The sequence below is a fragment of the Rana temporaria genome, chromosome 1, assembly GCF_905171775.1.
Source record: "Rana temporaria chromosome 1, aRanTem1.1, whole genome shotgun sequence".
NCBI lineage: Eukaryota > Metazoa > Chordata > Amphibia > Anura > Ranidae > Rana > Rana temporaria.
Window position 1 is genome coordinate 441575289 of NC_053489.1, and position 17700 is coordinate 441592988.

General features: G+C 42.3%; 1 protein-coding gene across 8 annotated transcripts in view; it reads right to left on the minus strand.

Moving 5' to 3' along the window:
- MAPK10 (mitogen-activated protein kinase 10) overlaps positions 1-17700 on the minus strand; it is a 275129-nt gene that overhangs the window by 211511 nt on the left and 45918 nt on the right. For 2 of the 8 annotated variants that reach the window (XM_040326634.1, XM_040326633.1), the window contains exon 1: positions 890-1051. The exons of 5 other annotated variants lie outside the window; for them this stretch is intronic. The gene's annotated coding sequence lies outside the window, so the exon portion shown is untranslated. Of the gene's footprint in view, positions 1-889; positions 1053-17700 lie in introns of those variants that run through there. One more of the 8 variants, XM_040326626.1, reaches the window with a different exon arrangement.

The following is a 17700-nucleotide window of genomic DNA, read 5'->3' on the forward strand; positions in this document are numbered from 1 at the left end:
CGGGATTGCTAACTGTCACATTGGTTGTGCTCTCAACCAAACTGTCAAACCATCCAATGGCTGGTGTCATAACTGATCACATGTGCAGCACCATGGCAGTTGAAGATTAAACATAGGCCAAGATGGCAGCTTCCTTGGCTGAAAATGATAGGTGGGTTTACTTACACTTAAGTAGTTCTTTAATTCTTTTGCATATTCTTATTGACCATTATTCATGCTCATTCGCTCATTCGCTTGGAAGGATAAGTGGAGTGTGTGCATGCTTGTTGTATGTATATCTGTCAGTCTTGTACTGTATTCCTATAATTGTAATTATCTGTGTGTACAGCGTTTTGTTTAGTAAAAGCACATTAATGCACTACAGAGGTTTCAATGCTTCCTTGGGTTTACTGCAAAGAACTTTAAAAGATGCAAAGAAAAACAGCATGTTTCATGTTTTTTGTAATAGGTATCTCTACCCACTACTATTCATTATATTGTTTAAGCTCATATACATATTTACTAAAAATGTACATGCAAGTGTTTGCAATAGCATATGTTTTGCTATCTAATTTTTATTTTCCAAAGTATTATAAAACCATTTTACTGAAGAGCCAACTGATTTGTAAATATAAAGGATTTTGACCGCAGCTGATTAGAATTGTAGGAAATATTTTAGATGGTTTCATCTAAATAAGTGTTTATATTTAATTGGGCTATTGCTGACTGTGCATTGTAAAATAAATTCCTGCACTGAATATTACGGAATAGGGTAAATTAAGCAAAATTAAGTAAAGTCAATGGAACAATGTGTTGCTATTATACACATCAATTGCATGCAAAAATAAAAAATTAAAAATAAGCCAGTTAGAAGAAAGCTCTTTATAAAAAAATAATCAGTTACAGTTACCCTTTAAGATGAACAGTGCTTAGTCCAGTTCAATATTCTCTTGCACAAACATCTTAGTATGTCGAATCCGATCCCTAGATTCTTCAGAGATGTCAGAAGGGAATGGAGAATTGATTTTCAGTGGCAGACACAGGCACATCCTATCCAAACAGAAATAGTGATACTTTCTAGATGAATTAATTCCCAGAGCACTATTATGTTATTGCAATATACTGCTATATTTTTACTCATGAATGAGCTTTGATGTTAACCACATATCAGGATATATTTTTTGCAAGCTAGTTTTCTGTTAATGACTCATGGACTATAATGTAGTACACCAGCTGATGTATTTGTATTCCTCAATAAAGTTATGATGACCATGAGAAGGTACGCCAAAAACATTTTTTTTCTATATTTCAATTTTTCGTTTTCTAGTAAAATCACAAAATACATCCTGATAAGTTGCCTGGCTTAGAGAAGAGCTGTACTTTTGAAGACTAGTGTACGTGGGCATTTGTTTCCATTTATCCTAAAATGATTATGCTTTTTCCAAGTATTCCTATTGACTGGTGTGGAGGAGTTAGGCACCTTTCACACCGGGGCGGGAGGTGCGGTGACAGTATAGCCCCACTATTTTTAGCGGCGCTATACCGTTGGAATCGCGGCAGTATTTGGTCGCTAGAGGTGTGGATTTAACCTCCACTAGTGGCTGAAAAAAGGGTTAATACCGCCGGCAATGCGCCTCTGCCGAGGCGCATTGCCGGCAGTATAGCTGCGGTGTCCCATTGTTTTCAATGGAAAGGAGCGGGGAGGAGCAGTAAACACACCGTTCCTCTCAACGCTCCAAAGATGCTGCTGGCAAGACTTTTGGGGCGGTCCCGCCAGCGCATCGCCTCAGTGTGAAAACACTCGGGCTTTCACATTGAGACTGCAGGGCAGGAGTTTTTCAGGAGGTATTTAGGCGTTATTTTTAGCCTGAAAAATTCCTCAGTGTGAAAGGGGTCTTAAAAGAAAGCACATACTGGTCTCAAAATGATTTCAAAAGCCCTTGTGCAATAGCCCTGAAGAACCTGCGCTACTTAAGGGCCAGTGTACAAATGCATGAGAACAATCAGCTTAAGATCAGTTTATGTTTTGCTTTTATTCATCCATAAAAGTCAATGCAAATTCACGGCAAGTGCAAGGTACAGCAGTCTTGGCAAATGAATTTTAAGCACATCTTAAGTGCATCCCAAAAGTCCATGCACACTAACCATTAATATATTAAAGGATACCAAGCATGTCTGCAAATACGTTATGCCCCAGTTGAAGAGCTCTGCCGCTCGAAACATGTCGGGTACATAGCTCATACGCTACTCGCTCATTACGCCATATTTTACTTGTGATCACTTGTACTCGTCTTTCACTGGGCTTGTACTTTTTTATCTATTTTATATATTTTTATCCAGTTTTTTGTCTATTTTGGCTTTTATTTTCTATGCCTAATAAAGGCTTGTTTTGGGATTAACCGCACTATGTGAGTACGTTTTCCCTTACATGGTTTCTACGTTTGGCCTGCATATCATACTCTTTCATCTGAGAACCACACCTGCACGAGCTGTCTCCTCTCATTGGATTGGACCCGTCCTGGCGGATTAAAGGCCGGCACATCAAACAGCTTCCCCACTGACATCACGGCTGCCTAGGAGCTCGTACATGCGTGTTTGACATACCGTCGCTGACGTGTATGTCCACACTTTCCGGTAAGAGTACCCATCTTTATACTTGTTTATTTGGATACTATTATGGATTGCCGATGAGGTTCCAACTGCTTATTAAGAACATCTGAGTTCCATACCTGAGAAGATCACAACATCTTCCATTCCTCTACAGTCATTTGGTCTTTTCCACAAAGAACTTCTGACCAACTCCAAAAAAAGGAAATACATTGCATATATATATTTCTTTGGACTGTATAGGCCATTTTGACCTTGGACTATCACATTTACATTTTGGAGTTACACGTTTATATTATATGGACTTCATCTGAGGTTCTTATTATCATAAGTGATAAGTGTTCCCTCACTTATCACGGTGTGTTCACATTACACATTATCCAGCTAGATCTCACTTTCTAGCTGCCTTTCAGGTTATTTACCTGTCACATTACTTGGGGGTGTGTCCCCCTTTTTTGTGTTTTTTTATTTTTTCTTTGATTTTTCACTGAATTTTGATTATTTACCATATTTTTTGATTCATTTCACTGAATATTCAGCGCTGCACTTTTTCTTTTTTATTCTTTGTACACAATATTGTCTTTTGTTGGTGCTAGCTGCTACTGGTTTACAATATTTACAGTTAGCGCAACTTTTTTCCTCAATATAACCCCCTACCTCTGCCTTTCCCTGTGATAGACCTGCAATGACAGCTCAAAAAAAAAGGCAGAGGTAAGGATTTTCAATAGCATAGGAAAAGCGGAAAAATTAAATCAATATAGTACATTTAATTAATTATGTATACGAGAATTGTTGTTTTCTATAAAGATTCTTGTAATATACATTCCCTGCAATGAACCTCTGTGTCGAGGGTATATGCCATACTGTTGTCCTAACTAGGCAAGAAAAGTGTTCTCAGGTTACCAGATTCACATTAATAAGGCCTGTGTCAATGCACTTTGGACTTGTGCTTCTAAAATAATTCAAAATTGATTGACAGCTGCATTTGATCTGCAGTTGACCTCCTTCTGACCTGCATTGAACCTCCTTCAAGTGAGTTTTGAACTATCATAGATATGTGTCAACACAGGCCCTTCAGTTTGTTTTCAGACACATTCTCTGTACAAGTGAGAGGAGTTTAAACTTTCAGGTCTGAAAATGTTTGCAGGGACATCCTGACTTTCCTATTCTCTTCACTTCCCAAATACTTTTGGTTGTGGTTGTAAACCTCAGTCATGGAATCTGAGAAAAGCACATATATCGGTAGTGTTTACTTATTTATCTCCAAAGCTCTGAGTGTCGTTTCTCTCTGTTGCTTCATTCCTCTGTTTTCAACATGAGTCACTTCTGAAAAGTTTTTCCGACACGTGAGATAGATGTGTGTCGGGAGGGAGGGGGGAGAGCTCAGAATGGAACTTGTCTATTCTCAACAGTTCTTCTGCTGTGTGGAGGGGGTGTTCCTTTCCTCCTGACAGATGAAGACATTTTTTTAACACAATCTGCACTTTTGAAGGGTTGTAGAGAAGAGAAGACAGCAGATAATCAAGTAAAACCTATGTAGAAGGATTCGTTTTATCTCTGCCTATCATCTCAGGCTGTTTACTTTACTGTTTATATGTGAGGGTTTACAAAAGGTATGTTTAAAATAAACCTCCAACAAACCTGGACAAATCAATTTAAACGTATGTTGAAAATTATGCATAAAGAGTTTACTATTCATGGCAATTAAATGATTATCATCAATCCTGCTGATTTCTACTGTTAATTGACACATACAGACCCTGCAAGTCTGCAGATGTTTAGTGAAATTTCCTTGACATGTTGGATTTTCCTAGTCAATAAATATTTGGGGGAGATTTACGAAAAACTGGCGCACTCCGAATATAGAGGAAACTGTGCATGGTAGCCAATCAGCTTGCTCAATTAAACTTTAACAATAAAACCTGGAAGCTGATTGGTTTCTGTGCAAAGCTAGATCAGGTTGTGCACTCGCCAGTTTTAGTAAATAACCCTATTGTTTCTGTGAGACAACAATGACTACACACGCAATCACCCCTGTGCAATGTCTATGTGGTTATCTGTAAAAAGAACGATCCTTCAAGTAACAGTGCATGTAAGTCCATCTGCCACCTAATATGTATCATCACCTTTAGCTGGGAAAACAAAACCTGAAGATCATTCCCCTGCTGCTTATCTAACTTAAATGGGCATTTAGGTGAAATCCTTCTAAACTGACTAATGTTCCCATCTCCAAAACTATAAAACCAGCAATGCTGTCCATGTTGATTTTTTTATATCACATTTATTGCCATCAAATATTTTACAAGAGCAATTGGCAGTGTTTTTTAAAGCCGCTAGACATCTAATTAGATCCTGCTGGGCACAGCAGATTTTATTGATATCAAATAAGGTACATTTACACTACCTGAGAACCAGTGCTTTGTTTAATGTCCCCAGGCTAGTGTTCCTGAGGGAGATACACTATTTAAGTGCTGTTCTAATAGCCTGTGGTATAAATTGTGTTTTTATGGCAGTATTTGTAAGCACAATATGGCCACTAAATAAAGTAGTAAAATCTGTACTGTAGTGCTTGCTGTGTGCTACTATAGGCAGAAATGAAAAAAAGGTGATGTAATGTGTGTAGCAATAACAAGGATGCAACCACGTGCAGAAAAATAACCCCAAAGTAATGCAGTTAGCATATATTAACAGCATCCTATGTCATTGTCTGGGGTACTGAGTTCCACCCCAGGCCGACAGGTGGCAGCGGTAGGGTGAAGTGTAGTTGGATATCTCTTCCCAGCAGCCAATCAGGAGGGTTGGTCTCCTCGCTGTGCATGCTGGGAAGGGGTATTTAAGCGGCAGATGGCGTTGGTTCGGGGTCGCTGTGTTCCCGCGCTTGAGATGGGCAGTCGTCCCACCCCGCCCATGTGTGGCCCTCCATGTTGATCCGGAGCACATTCATCCAGATAGTGGATCCAGTGAGTCGACTGGGTCCCTAATCTGCCAGATGGTCCTGGGCTGTCCGTCCAATTGGAGGAAGCTGCCTGATGAGGAGCCTGTCCGGGGGATACCTAGCAAGAGGCTGGTGTTTCAGGAGAGGCCTGTCTATTCATCAGAGGACACTTGGGTTCTGAGAGGCTGGACGCAGGTCGCCTATCAGTTGCTGATTTAACCAAAGCTATGTGCTATGTGCTATGTGCTGAATCCAGTCAAGAGGGATTTTGGACCGAAATTGTCTCCAATCCTCAAGAGGGTCTGTGGCAGAGACTTAGTCCTTTTTATCCGAGTGACATTCTGGCTGCCAGGCTAGTGAGAGAGGCCTGTCCAGATGCACTATACCCACTCCAGCTGGAGAAGTAAAATTGTCGTTGGAAGCAGGACTGGTTTGCATATCCAGTTACACCTGAATCTGCTGTCTTCTATTTTGCTATCCCTTCACCTATTTACGGTTTATCGTTTTTACCCGGCTGGGTAATAAAACCACAGAAAAGACATTGGGCATTGACTTTACTGCAGCTCTCATCAAGTACCCTAGATGACGGGGATATAGAGGTAACATGCCGCCTGAATCAAACCAGCAGCTCCTTCGGGGGTAGTGCTACAGCTACAACTATGGGTGTGGAGACTTGTGCTTACAATTTTTTTGTTGCCAAGAACAACCAATCAGTCTCCAACTGTAATTTTTTCAGGGCACAGCTTACCACAAAAGGAGGACTTTGATTGGTGCTCTGGGCAACAAGACATTACCTTGTTAGCACACATTTCCTACATAAGTCCTTTGTAACTAAGAAATTCTACCCTTGGCTACACTTGGCTTTTTAATATGACTATATGTAAAAAAATATTGTTGTTTTAATAAGCGCCCCAACTGATAAAAGTTTATAAAAAAAGTTAGGGGGTATGGGCTCAAGGGCTTTTTCAATTTCAATGTTTTTATAACAACAATAGATTTTACAAATAAAGAAGATCCAGATCTTTGTTTAAGTTAGCTAGTGTATACTGACATTTTCATATAAGGATGCATCAATGATGACAAATTTCACTGTGGGGCAGTAATCCCACTCTGCCTTACATTTTCTTACAGGAAAGGAGGGAATGATAACTGTGTAAATATCTTTAAAAAATGTAAATCATTTTCCACTCTCAACTGAAATTAGTAGTTATTATGAGTGAAATGTGGGAGAGGATACTTCTTTATGTTAAGGGTCCTCTTTTTTTCGCATTGATTTTTCGCAGTAATTTTTTTAAACTTTCCATCTATTAAACCCTCTGCCCTTGTTGTTTTAACTTTGGATAGTAAAACATTTTTTCTTCTGCAAGTAAATACCTTATATAGCCCACTTCCTGTTTCTTGTCTGATCATTAGCCTAGGCTTATGACATCATACACAACTCTCTCTCTCTCACTCTCGTGAGAGTCTGTCAGGAAGAGAGGAGGGATGAGTCAAAAGAGGACCGATGAGAGCTGCAGAGCTGGAGGTGTGCCTCTGTGTGTGTGTGTGTAAATCCAGGAAGGGAATAGGCAACAGCTTCAGCTGCCCACAGTTAAAATGGTTGCCGCTAGACTTAGTGGAGGGAGATTTCTGCAGCATATTTGGCAAGTACAGAATCACAGTATATATAAAATAATATGCAAAGTGGTTGGAGGAAAGCTTCAGAATGGCAAAGATGTTTTTATTACAAATTACACGAGCAGACTGCAGTTCCTCATTAATAAATGTATTTGTTGAGAACTATCACATAAAAAGCCTTTGAACCATTGTGATAATATAAAACATTCACATGCCTGATTCACATTATGTAGAACTAGCCTTAAAGGACCCGATTGATAAACTGTATTCATCAAAAGATGTTTGTAAAAGGTCACTGCAATATTGCATACTTTTAGTGATGATATCTCACTGTAAAAAATTGGTGTTAAAAGAAGAGCGATGCCGACCCACCATACCTAACATCTATCTATGCATGTCACAATAAAAACATAAAAAGTGCATATACAACAGAAAGTGTAATTTCCATAAAATGTACATTTGCAATTGACCTTTAGAAAAATGACACCTTGACATACAGTATTTTATGTGTGTTATTAGAAATGATTTGATATTGACTTGACTATATCATAGTATATTTACTGATTGACAGACATAGAGGGTTGAAAGAAAAACAGTTCCCTTCTTCTCTAGCCTTCCTTCTCCTTTCCCTGGCTCTCTACTCATTAGGTGCACATTCTTTTTAGCTCTAGCGCCCCCTTTCTGCCTACCTTCCTTCTGGTTTCTGATCTGTCTTTTCTTTTTAGATCAGTAAAGGCTGTAAATTGTACCATTGCATGGATTTTGGTGGGCCCAGGGGATGCCCCATTGTTGTAGGCAGCCCCATCAGGACCCCTTGGCCCTCATGGCTTTGTGAAAAGACCTATCTCCTGCTGTTATATCACTTCTCATTTTCATTCTGCTTCACTTTGTCGAACCTTTGTAAGCTAACTTGTTCTAATACAGGCATACCCCACTTTTAAGTACACAATGGGGTTTATTTACTAAAGCTAGAAAGCGCAAAATCAGGCTCACTTCTGCATAAAAAACAATGAGATTCCAGGTTTTATTACCAAAGCTTAATTGAACAAGCTGGGGTTAGAAGCTGATTGGTTTCTATGCAGAAGTGAGCCTGATTTTGCGCTTTCCAGCTTTAGTAAATAAACACCATTGTGTACTTACAAGTGGGGTATGCCTGTACTGTCAATGCTAGCCCCTGTGTGGGTGGTTCTATTGCATGTTAGCTACTTGGTAAAACTGAATAAAAATGATTGAAATAGAGAAAGAAACCGTTATATCTGGCCTTACTTATCTGAAATCTGAATTTTTAGTCTTAAATTATCACAAGTGCTTACATAGCGATTTATATCTATCTATGTGCCACTGAAGCCTCGTACACACGACCGAGGAACTCGACGGGCGAAACACATCGTTTTCCTCGTCGAGTTCCTTGTCAGGCTGTCGAGGAACTCGACAAGGCAAGTTTCATCATTCAGGTCGAGGAAATAGAGAACATGCTCTCTTTTTGGCTCGTCGAGTTTCTTGACAGTTTCCTCGACGAAAATGTACACACCGGTTTCCTCTGCAAAAAAATATCTCCCAGCAAGTTCCTTGCTGGTTTTTGCAGAGAAACTTGGTCGTGTGTACGAGGCCTTACTGTATTTAGCTTAACATACTCTACCAAAGGATGTCTCTATAATGTATGCAGTGTGCTGCGCTAGCATAATAGTAGTGTAACAGAATAGGTAATGATCAGACAGAGAGTAATTGCAGTTTACTAAACAGATGCAAAGTTAGAAGCAAATATGCATAATAGATTGATAATGGCAAAACCATGGATACCTTGCAGAATAACGAGAAACAGGTTTGGTATGGCAAATAACATGCATAAACAGACTTTACAACAATGACTCTGTAGCCCAATCAGGGTAATGCAACATTATAGCATACGTAGTATCTATAAATCTAGTCAAGCTGAGTATAACTGCTTAGTGACCTAGTAAAACGTTACTTGCGATTATCCACATAAACAGCATCCCTCACAGTAAAGTTTAGGGTAGTTCTGGTAACAGGTAAACATCTGGAGGGATCCAAGACCAAACAGCCATCTCACTGGAACTGGGGTACTCTGCTAGCAGTTGGGAAGTGGTTCCTCACAGTAGCTAGGTCTTAAAGACCCCTTTCACACTGGGTCGGTTTGCAGGCGCTATTGTGCTAAAAATAGCGCCTGCAAACTGACCTTAAACAGCGGCTGCTGTTTCTCCAGTGTGAAAGCCAGAGGGCTTGCACACTGGAGCGGTGCGCTGGCAGGACAGAAAAAAAAGTCCTGCTAGCCGCATCTTTGGAGCAGTGAAAGAGTGGTATGTACAGTGTATACCGCTCCTCCACCGCTCCTGCCCATTGAAAGTAATGGGACACCACAGCTATACCACTGGCAAAGCGCCTCTGCAGAGTCCGCGTTGCGGTGGTTTTTAACCCTTTTTCGTCCGCTAGCAGGGATAAAACCGCCCCGCTAGTGGCCCAATAGCACCGTAAAATTAGCAGTAAAGCAACGCTCAAAATAGAACCACGTTACAGCCACTGCACCTCCCACTACAGTGTGAAAGGGGCCTTAGAGAAGCTGTGTAGTACAAGGCGCTGACCTGGCTGACCGAACACCAGTTTTGACAGTGTAAGGCCATCTGACTGCAGATCACCAGCCCAACTACTTCTGACTTCTCAAGCCTCGTACACACGACCGAGGAACTCGACGGGCGAAACACATCGTTTTCCTCGTTGAGTTCCTTGTTAGGCTGTCGAGGAACTCGACAAGGCAAGTTTCTCCATTCCCGTCGAGGAAAAAGAAGACATGCTCTCTTTTTGGCTCGATGGGATCCTCGACAGTTTCCTCATCGAAAAATGTACACACGACCGATTTCCTCTGCAAAAAAAAAATCCCAGCAAGTTTCTTGCTGGTTTTTGCTGAGAAACTCGGTCGTGTGTACGAGGCCTCAGGTGTGGCCTCTCTGACCTTCTGATGGAAGGGAGCTGAAGAACATGTACTCCCTGAGGCCCCGTACACACGACCGAGTTTCTCGGCAGAATTCAGCCAGAAACTCGATCGGAGCCGTATTCTGCCGAGAAACCCGGCGTGTGTACACTTTCAGCCGAGGAAGCCGACGAGTTCCTCATCGAGCCAAATAGAGAACTTGTTCTCTATTTCCTCGTTGTTCAATGAGGAAAGTTGGCTTGCCGAGATCCTCGGCGGCTTCACACAGAACTCGACGAGCAAAACGATGAGTTTTGCCCGTCAAGTTCCTCGGACGTGTGTACGGGGCCTTAGAGTTTTCAGGAGCCAAGAGAGTTTTGGGAAATACAGGTAAAGGGGCCTGCTATTGCATCTTGGTATAGCAAGTTAATAGGATGTTGCAGTATCACATACCAGAGATCTGTAATTAAGAAAAATGTTATCAACTAGAGGGCACTGTGTTTGATACTATCTATCTTGCAAGACAGAGTTTCAGACATTTTGTGAGTGGATGGTGAGTTGGTGAGTTGGTGAGTGGGTGGTGCCGTATCTGTGTACTCTGTGCCAAAGAATGTAATGCAAACATATATAGGTCCAATAAAGTATTCTAGTATTTGGCATTTTGCACAGTAGTGTAGGAACTAGCCAGAGAGGGATCACTCTGTTGCAGTTGGCTAGCTTGAACATATATTGCAATATCTGCAAACCAAGAATCCCTCTTTTAACACAAAAGTATGCTTAAAATATGCATGGTGTATAGCAGTGTGCCGGCAGTTATTTTCAAAATGTGGTCACCCTTTAGCACCTCATGCATTTTAGATACATGTAAGCTATTTGGGTTTGAGCACAGACATCTCTCCATTGTATAGCATGTAGTGCAAAGCATAGATACCTGTTGGCTTGCCAGTAGTTTGCTTTTCTTTGATACATGACACAAAGTGACACAATAGACTGTGCACTTTGGAAGTGCAGTTGCTCCAGAGCTTAGTACATGAGGGGAAACTCAGCTGACTGCCATAATCCCATCATGTGAAAGCAGGAATGCTGTTTTTTTGCCCTTTGCATGTGATTGGATATTCTTTGCAAAGTGATTTACTAAGCTCTGAAGCAACTGCAATTGCAGAGTGCACTGTCTGTTTGCCTTTAGTAAATCAACCCTACCGCTAGTTTGGAGGATATACTGCTCAGTAAAAATGGAAATGGAAAATTAAGTGCCACACGACTGCTGAGAGATTCAGATATAACTTTATTCCAATAAAATTCGGTGGGACAATCCAAAGCGTAGTCAATGCGTTTCAGGGCTCTAAAAATGTCCCCTTAATCTGGGCTTGATTTAACACACTATGAATGAACTAGAAATGAGCTGGACCTTTAATGTTATTTTTTCAGCGTGATTTCAGCACTTAATTTGGCAGCCTTATCTGCAGTCTGTGTTGGGGCTTTCTATATGTAGTTGATGGGGAAAACAAGTAAAAAGTAATAATATCCCTTAATACTGAGTGACTATAAGTAGGAAAGAAATAGTATGCAAAGGATTTTGCCACATTTTGTCTAAACAAAACATAAATGTATTGTATAGTATCTATTCAAATTGAGATATATCATGTAAGGCCCCGTACACACGTCCGAGAAACTCGACGGGCAAAACACATCGTTTTGCTCGTCGAGTTCCTTGTGAAGCCGCCAAGGATCTCGGCGAGCCAAGTTTCCTCATTGACTAACGAGGAAATAGAGAACATGTTCTCTATTTGGCTCGACGAGTTCCTCGTCGGTTTCCTCGGCCCAAAAGTGTACACACAACCGGGTTTCTCGGCAGAATTCTGCCGAGAAATTTGGTCGTGTGTACGGGGCCTAAGTGGAATTTATAACACCTGGAATAGATATAACTGCTTATTTCCCTTGTTTTTCCCCTTGAATGCTTATGAAAGGACTATCACTTTTTTGGATGAATGGAATCTATTTATCATGGTCCTAAGATTAGGCTTAGGTTAGTGGACAGTCCATATGCAGTAGTCCTGGGACTAAAATGGCTGCCCTGCCTTAAAACAATAGTAACTAAAAATCTGGGGGCAGATTCACGTACCTCGGCGCATATCTCCGCCGGGCGCAGCGTATCTAAGATACACTACGCCGCCGTAACTTTTTTTTTTTTTCGAATCCTCAAAGAATTTGCGCAGTAAGTTACGGCGGCGTAGTGTATCTTTGGCGGCGTAGGGGCGCGGAATTCAAATGGATGTGATGGGGGCGTGTTTTATATAAATACGTTGTGACCCGATGTAAACAACGTTTTTTTTAACGGCGCACGCGCCGTCCATGGTGGTGGTATCCCAGTGCGCATGCTCGAAATTAAACCGGAACAAGCCAATGCTTACGACGGTGATGTCATTCTACGCAAATCCCTATTCGCGAACGACTTACGCAAACAACGTAAAAAATTCAAAAGGCGAGGCGGGAACGACGGCCATACTTAACATTGAGTACTCCTCATAATAGCAGGGGTAACTATACGCCGGAAAAAGCCGAACGCAAACGACGTAAAAAAATGCACCGGCCGGACGTACGTTTGTGGATCGCCGTAACAAGCTAATTTGCATACTCGACACGGAATTCGACGGAAACGCCACCTAGCGGCCGCCGAAAAAATGCACCTAAGATCCGACGGCGTACTAAGACGTACGCCTGTCGGATCGATCCGATATGCCGTCGTATCTTGTTTTGTAGATACAAAACAAAGTTAAGACGCGCAAAATTTGAAATTACGCGGCGTATCAAGAGATACGCCGGCGTAATTCTTTTGTGGATCTGCCCCCTGATCTCTACTAATTGAGCCTAAATGGGCACATTGTCTTTCAATGATACCGAGCTAATTATCGATTGCTATAACTGTAAGTGCTGGCAGCATTATCTACACCTTGTATATCACAAAACCTCTTAAGATCCTTGTCTATACATCTGGGGGCCTAGTCCATCCTGTCTGCATACAGCACCTTGGATTGTGGCCTTTTGGCTATAGCCAGGTGCACACCTAACCGTATGTATAATGTATCAAGGACATAGTGTGTGTCCATTGCACTGGGTGTTCACAAAGCCAAGGAGGGCATTTAAACACCTTCACTTATGATGGCTAGTGCTGAGACTCCTTGCCACCAGCTACATAGTTTAAGAGATTTACAGTTTCTGCCTTGCTTGTCACTGATTCAGATCAGCTTACTGTGCTTGTGTCTCCTGTCTTCAACTCTTTTTGTTTCTGGCTATTCCTGCCTGCTGCTCAGCCTCTGCCTGGACATTGCCGATTCTTACATGCAGCCTGCCTCAACCTCTGCCTGAACTGTGGCTATTCTTACCTGCTGACTGACTCAACCTCCGTTTGTATCCTTACAAGTCATAGCACCTTAACTATGTCTCCTTATCATAGCCACCCTGTCCCTGCTATTCCCTGGTGGGGCAATCCTAAGAGCCATGAGCTGGTAACACCTTGAACCAAAGTAGCCCAGGGACCTCTAGGAGTGCTCGGGTGAAGACCAGGGTGCCACTTAGGCCTCGTACACACGACCAAGTTTCTCTGCAAAAAACAGCAAGAAACTTGCTTGGAGATATTTTTTTGCAGAGGAAACCGGTCGTGTGTACATTTTCGTTGAGTTCCTTGACAGCTTCACAAGGAACTCGACGAGGAAAACTATGTGTTTTGCCCGTCGAGTTCCTCGGTCGTGTGTACAAGGCTTAAGACTCTGTGCATTGGGTGAGCCTCCATCACCTCCCAGGTTTGAAGCCCATAACATTGTATAGGCTAGCTGGCAAACCAGTGTATAATGAATAAATTGACAAGGCACAGGCTACTATCAAAACTTAGCAGATCAGGTATTCTAAGTTGCCCCCATATCCTCCATATAGCATACCAATCTTTCGTGTGTGTTTATAGCAGAATCTAAGTAAAAAATGTGAGTACATGTAAATGAATCAATGGCAATCTCACTGGGTCTAACTTCATTATCCTTTTCTTTCTGCAAACTCTATTGATTAAGTACTGCAAAGATTTCAGAACAGAAATGGGAGTTGTGTTGCTGTTATAATGAAAATCAAACTAAACAAAAGAATCATTGCATATTTAGATATACTGTATATCTCAGGAAATATTCCAAAGGTTAAAGGAGAAGTCCAGTCTGTGATTATTCGGCTGGGCTTCTCCTCAGGGTCACAGGAGTGCAATATGTTTTGCACTCCTGTGACCCGTTTTCAGCAGAGAGCGGTCTGAAGTCCGCTCTCTGCTGACATCACCAATATCAGTCCAGGCACCGCGTCATCCCGACTTTGGGAGTCTTGATCCGCCAAGTGCCTGGACTGATACCCGTTTTAATGAGCTGCTGAGAAGATGAGATGGCCGTTCCCTGCCCCTCTACAGCTCAGCGCTCCAGTGAGCGTGGAGGAGCAGAGCAGGAGAGATGCTGACTGACAGGAAGCAGCTCTCCGCTCGGGAAGATGAGAGAACCAAGCCATCGGCGGTGTTCGATGGCTCGGTTCTCAGTGAAAAGTCGGCAGGGGACAGAGGCAGCATCGGACCGATGCTGCATCCACCTATGTAAGTATGATTACGGGATAAAAAAAATCCCATACTTCTCTTTTAAAGCCTAAAAACAAGGAGTCATGCACTCTGAAACTCTACACAAGTAAAAAAGGCGTAAAGCACAGGTACCTCAAGTAGTGGTACCCAATAGTCCAAGGGCAAAGGTAAGAAGGTGTGTATATACACATATATATGCACACATAGAACTATATGGCAGGGTATCAGTCAGGGCAGCCACTAAGAAAACCAAAAGCCGGTTCCGGTATACTAGGAAAAAAACAAGAAGAGGGGCGCCTCTGAGTATGTATCATAAGAATAATTTAATAAACAACAACATCCACTCACATGGAGAACAGGTAAGTTGCATTCAAATCTGGTTGCTGGGCTGAAGAGATGAAAGTGGGACTGCAGGTCACAGCAAGTCCTGTAAAGGCCGCACCTCTTTTTCAAGCATAGCTTGAAAAAGAGGTGCGGCCTTTTTTCCATCAATGGCTTGCTAGCTTCGAAACATGTCGCATGTGTGTGATGTCATTGCCGGGCGCCGTGCTGTGATGCTCCTCTAGTCTCAGGCCCCGTACACACGTCCGAGGAACTCGACGGGCAAAACACATCGTTTTGCTCGTCGAGTTCCTTGTGAAGCCACCAAGGATCTCGGCGAGCCGAAATTTCCCATTGAACAACGAGGAAATAGAGAACATGTTCTCTATTTCCTCGCCGAGATCCTCGTCGGCTTCCTTCGGCCAAAAGTGTACACCCGCCCGGGTTTCTCGGCAGAATTCAGCTCCGATCGAGTTTCTGGCTGAATTCTGCCGAGAAACTCGGTCGTGTGTACGGGGCCTCACTCTTAAAGTGGAAGTAAACCCTCCTATTGTTTTCAGCCAAGGAAGCTGCCATCTTGGCCTATGTTTAATCTGCAACTGCCACGATGCTGCACATGTGATCAGTTATGAAACCAGCCATTGGATGGTTTGACAGTTTGGTTGAGAGCACAAGCAAATGTGACATCTAGCATTTACGGCATGCCGGGAATGTTAACTGTTTTTTTAAACTATCAAATAGATGGGTTTACTTCCGCTTTAATACACGGCCGTGTTTACTTTTCAATCTACAGAGACAGAGTGCACACCAAAGCCACAGCGTGGCTTGCCATAACCACTGACTTTTGTCACTCTCCACTACACCTTTTACCTGAAACCCATATTCTAATCAGATGGATTTTTCCTGAAGAAAACCACGCTGTGCTCAGCCATCCCACTCCATCCTGCACAGATCTGATGTGGTGCCAGCTTTACAGGACTTGCTGTGACTTGCAGTCCCACTTTCATCTCTTCAGCCCAGCAACCGGATTTGAATGCAACTTACCTGTTCTCCATGTGAGTGGATGTTGTTGTTTATTAAATTATTCTTATGATACATACTCAGAGGCGCCACTCTTCTTGTTTTTTTACGCTGAAACTCTGAGCTGTAACTAAGCTGACAACTGTGTCATGCCAGAATGAGTCATGTTATATTGTAGGGCGAGCTCGTCATATTTTTATACTCGTGACATTTAAAAAAATCACTAAGCAAACATACATGTATACTATATTTGAATTTAATTGTCATTTAAAATCATTTGTATCCCCAATGTTAAAGGCACATTCTGGTCAAAACTGAAAATAAACTTTGGGGTTCACAGAGCTATTCTCAAGTACACTCACTACAGGTTCCTTGCTGTCTAAAACTGATGTAAACAAATATCAGTACTAAGAACTTCATTGCTACCAATCAGATTCAAACTTGATACACAGTAATACCTTGGATTGTGAGCAACGAGGTTAACGAGCATTTCGCAATACGAGCTATCCTGACAAGCAGGAATCAAGCCTCTGCGGTTTGCAGTACCGCATTTGGCCAGAGGGGCTGGGGCACCTGTGACAGTCGGAGCCGCTCGGATGCACTCGTTTCCCAAGTGTTTCCGAGCCTCTCAGAGTGTTTTCAAGTGCATCCGAGTGTTTCCAAGTGTCTCTTGTGCCCCACCACCTCTGGCCAGTGGCCACATGCAGTACTGAATACAATAGAAGTCACTGTGGAATGAATTACAGGTATCTGAGTTTTCATTGACTTCTATGGGGAAACTCACTTTTTATATAAGAGTGCTTTGGATTACAAGCATTCTTCTGGAATGAATTATGCTCGTAATACAAGGTACCACTGTACAGGGGTTGGACATAAATATGGAAACACTACATCATTTGCAGGTGTGAAAGTGACAAGTTTTGTGTTGAAAGCGGAAGTGACGTAACATTATTTTGCTTTCGCTGTGTGTTAAGACACCTAGCTAACAGGTGAGAAGCCTGACTTTCATCATCCACTGCATGCGCTGTTAGCAATACGAAGAGCTTACTGAGTTTCAAAGAGGGCAAATTGTTGGTGCCCCCTTACTGTAGCAGGTACCTTTGTGACTGAAGTTGCCAATTTAATTGCAGCGTACATTATCAAAGGTTATGACAACATAGACAGTTTCCAAGAAAATGTCATCTGATAAGCATAAGCACGGTCGATATGGTCAACTGACCAAAAGAAACCAAAGGGTAATGCCGGATTTTTGCATGAAGAGTGGTATCAGATTCCGTTATCCAGAATCCAAGACTTACATTTGTCAATTGCCAGGAGAATTCAAGCCATCTTGAATGCCAAAGGTGGTCCGACACCATATTAAGTAACAATTTTGTTATTTTACCATACTTCTTTCCATAATTCTGTCCAAACCCTGTATTTGTTCTCTGCATAAAGGGTTGTTTGATTGAGGCTCCATGTGCCAAGAATACTGTGAATGCATAGCTGCCCAGTGTTTAACCACTTAACAACCGCCCTATAGACGAAATACGTCTACAAGGCGGTTGCTTAACTCTAGGAGGGCGTCAATGTACGTCCTCCTAGAATCGCGCTCCCGCGCGCCCTGTGGGGCTCGCACACGGGAGTCTCCGTGACCGCCGGGTCCTCCGGACCCGGCTGATCACGGATCACGGTAAATCGCCGCTGATAGCGGCGGTT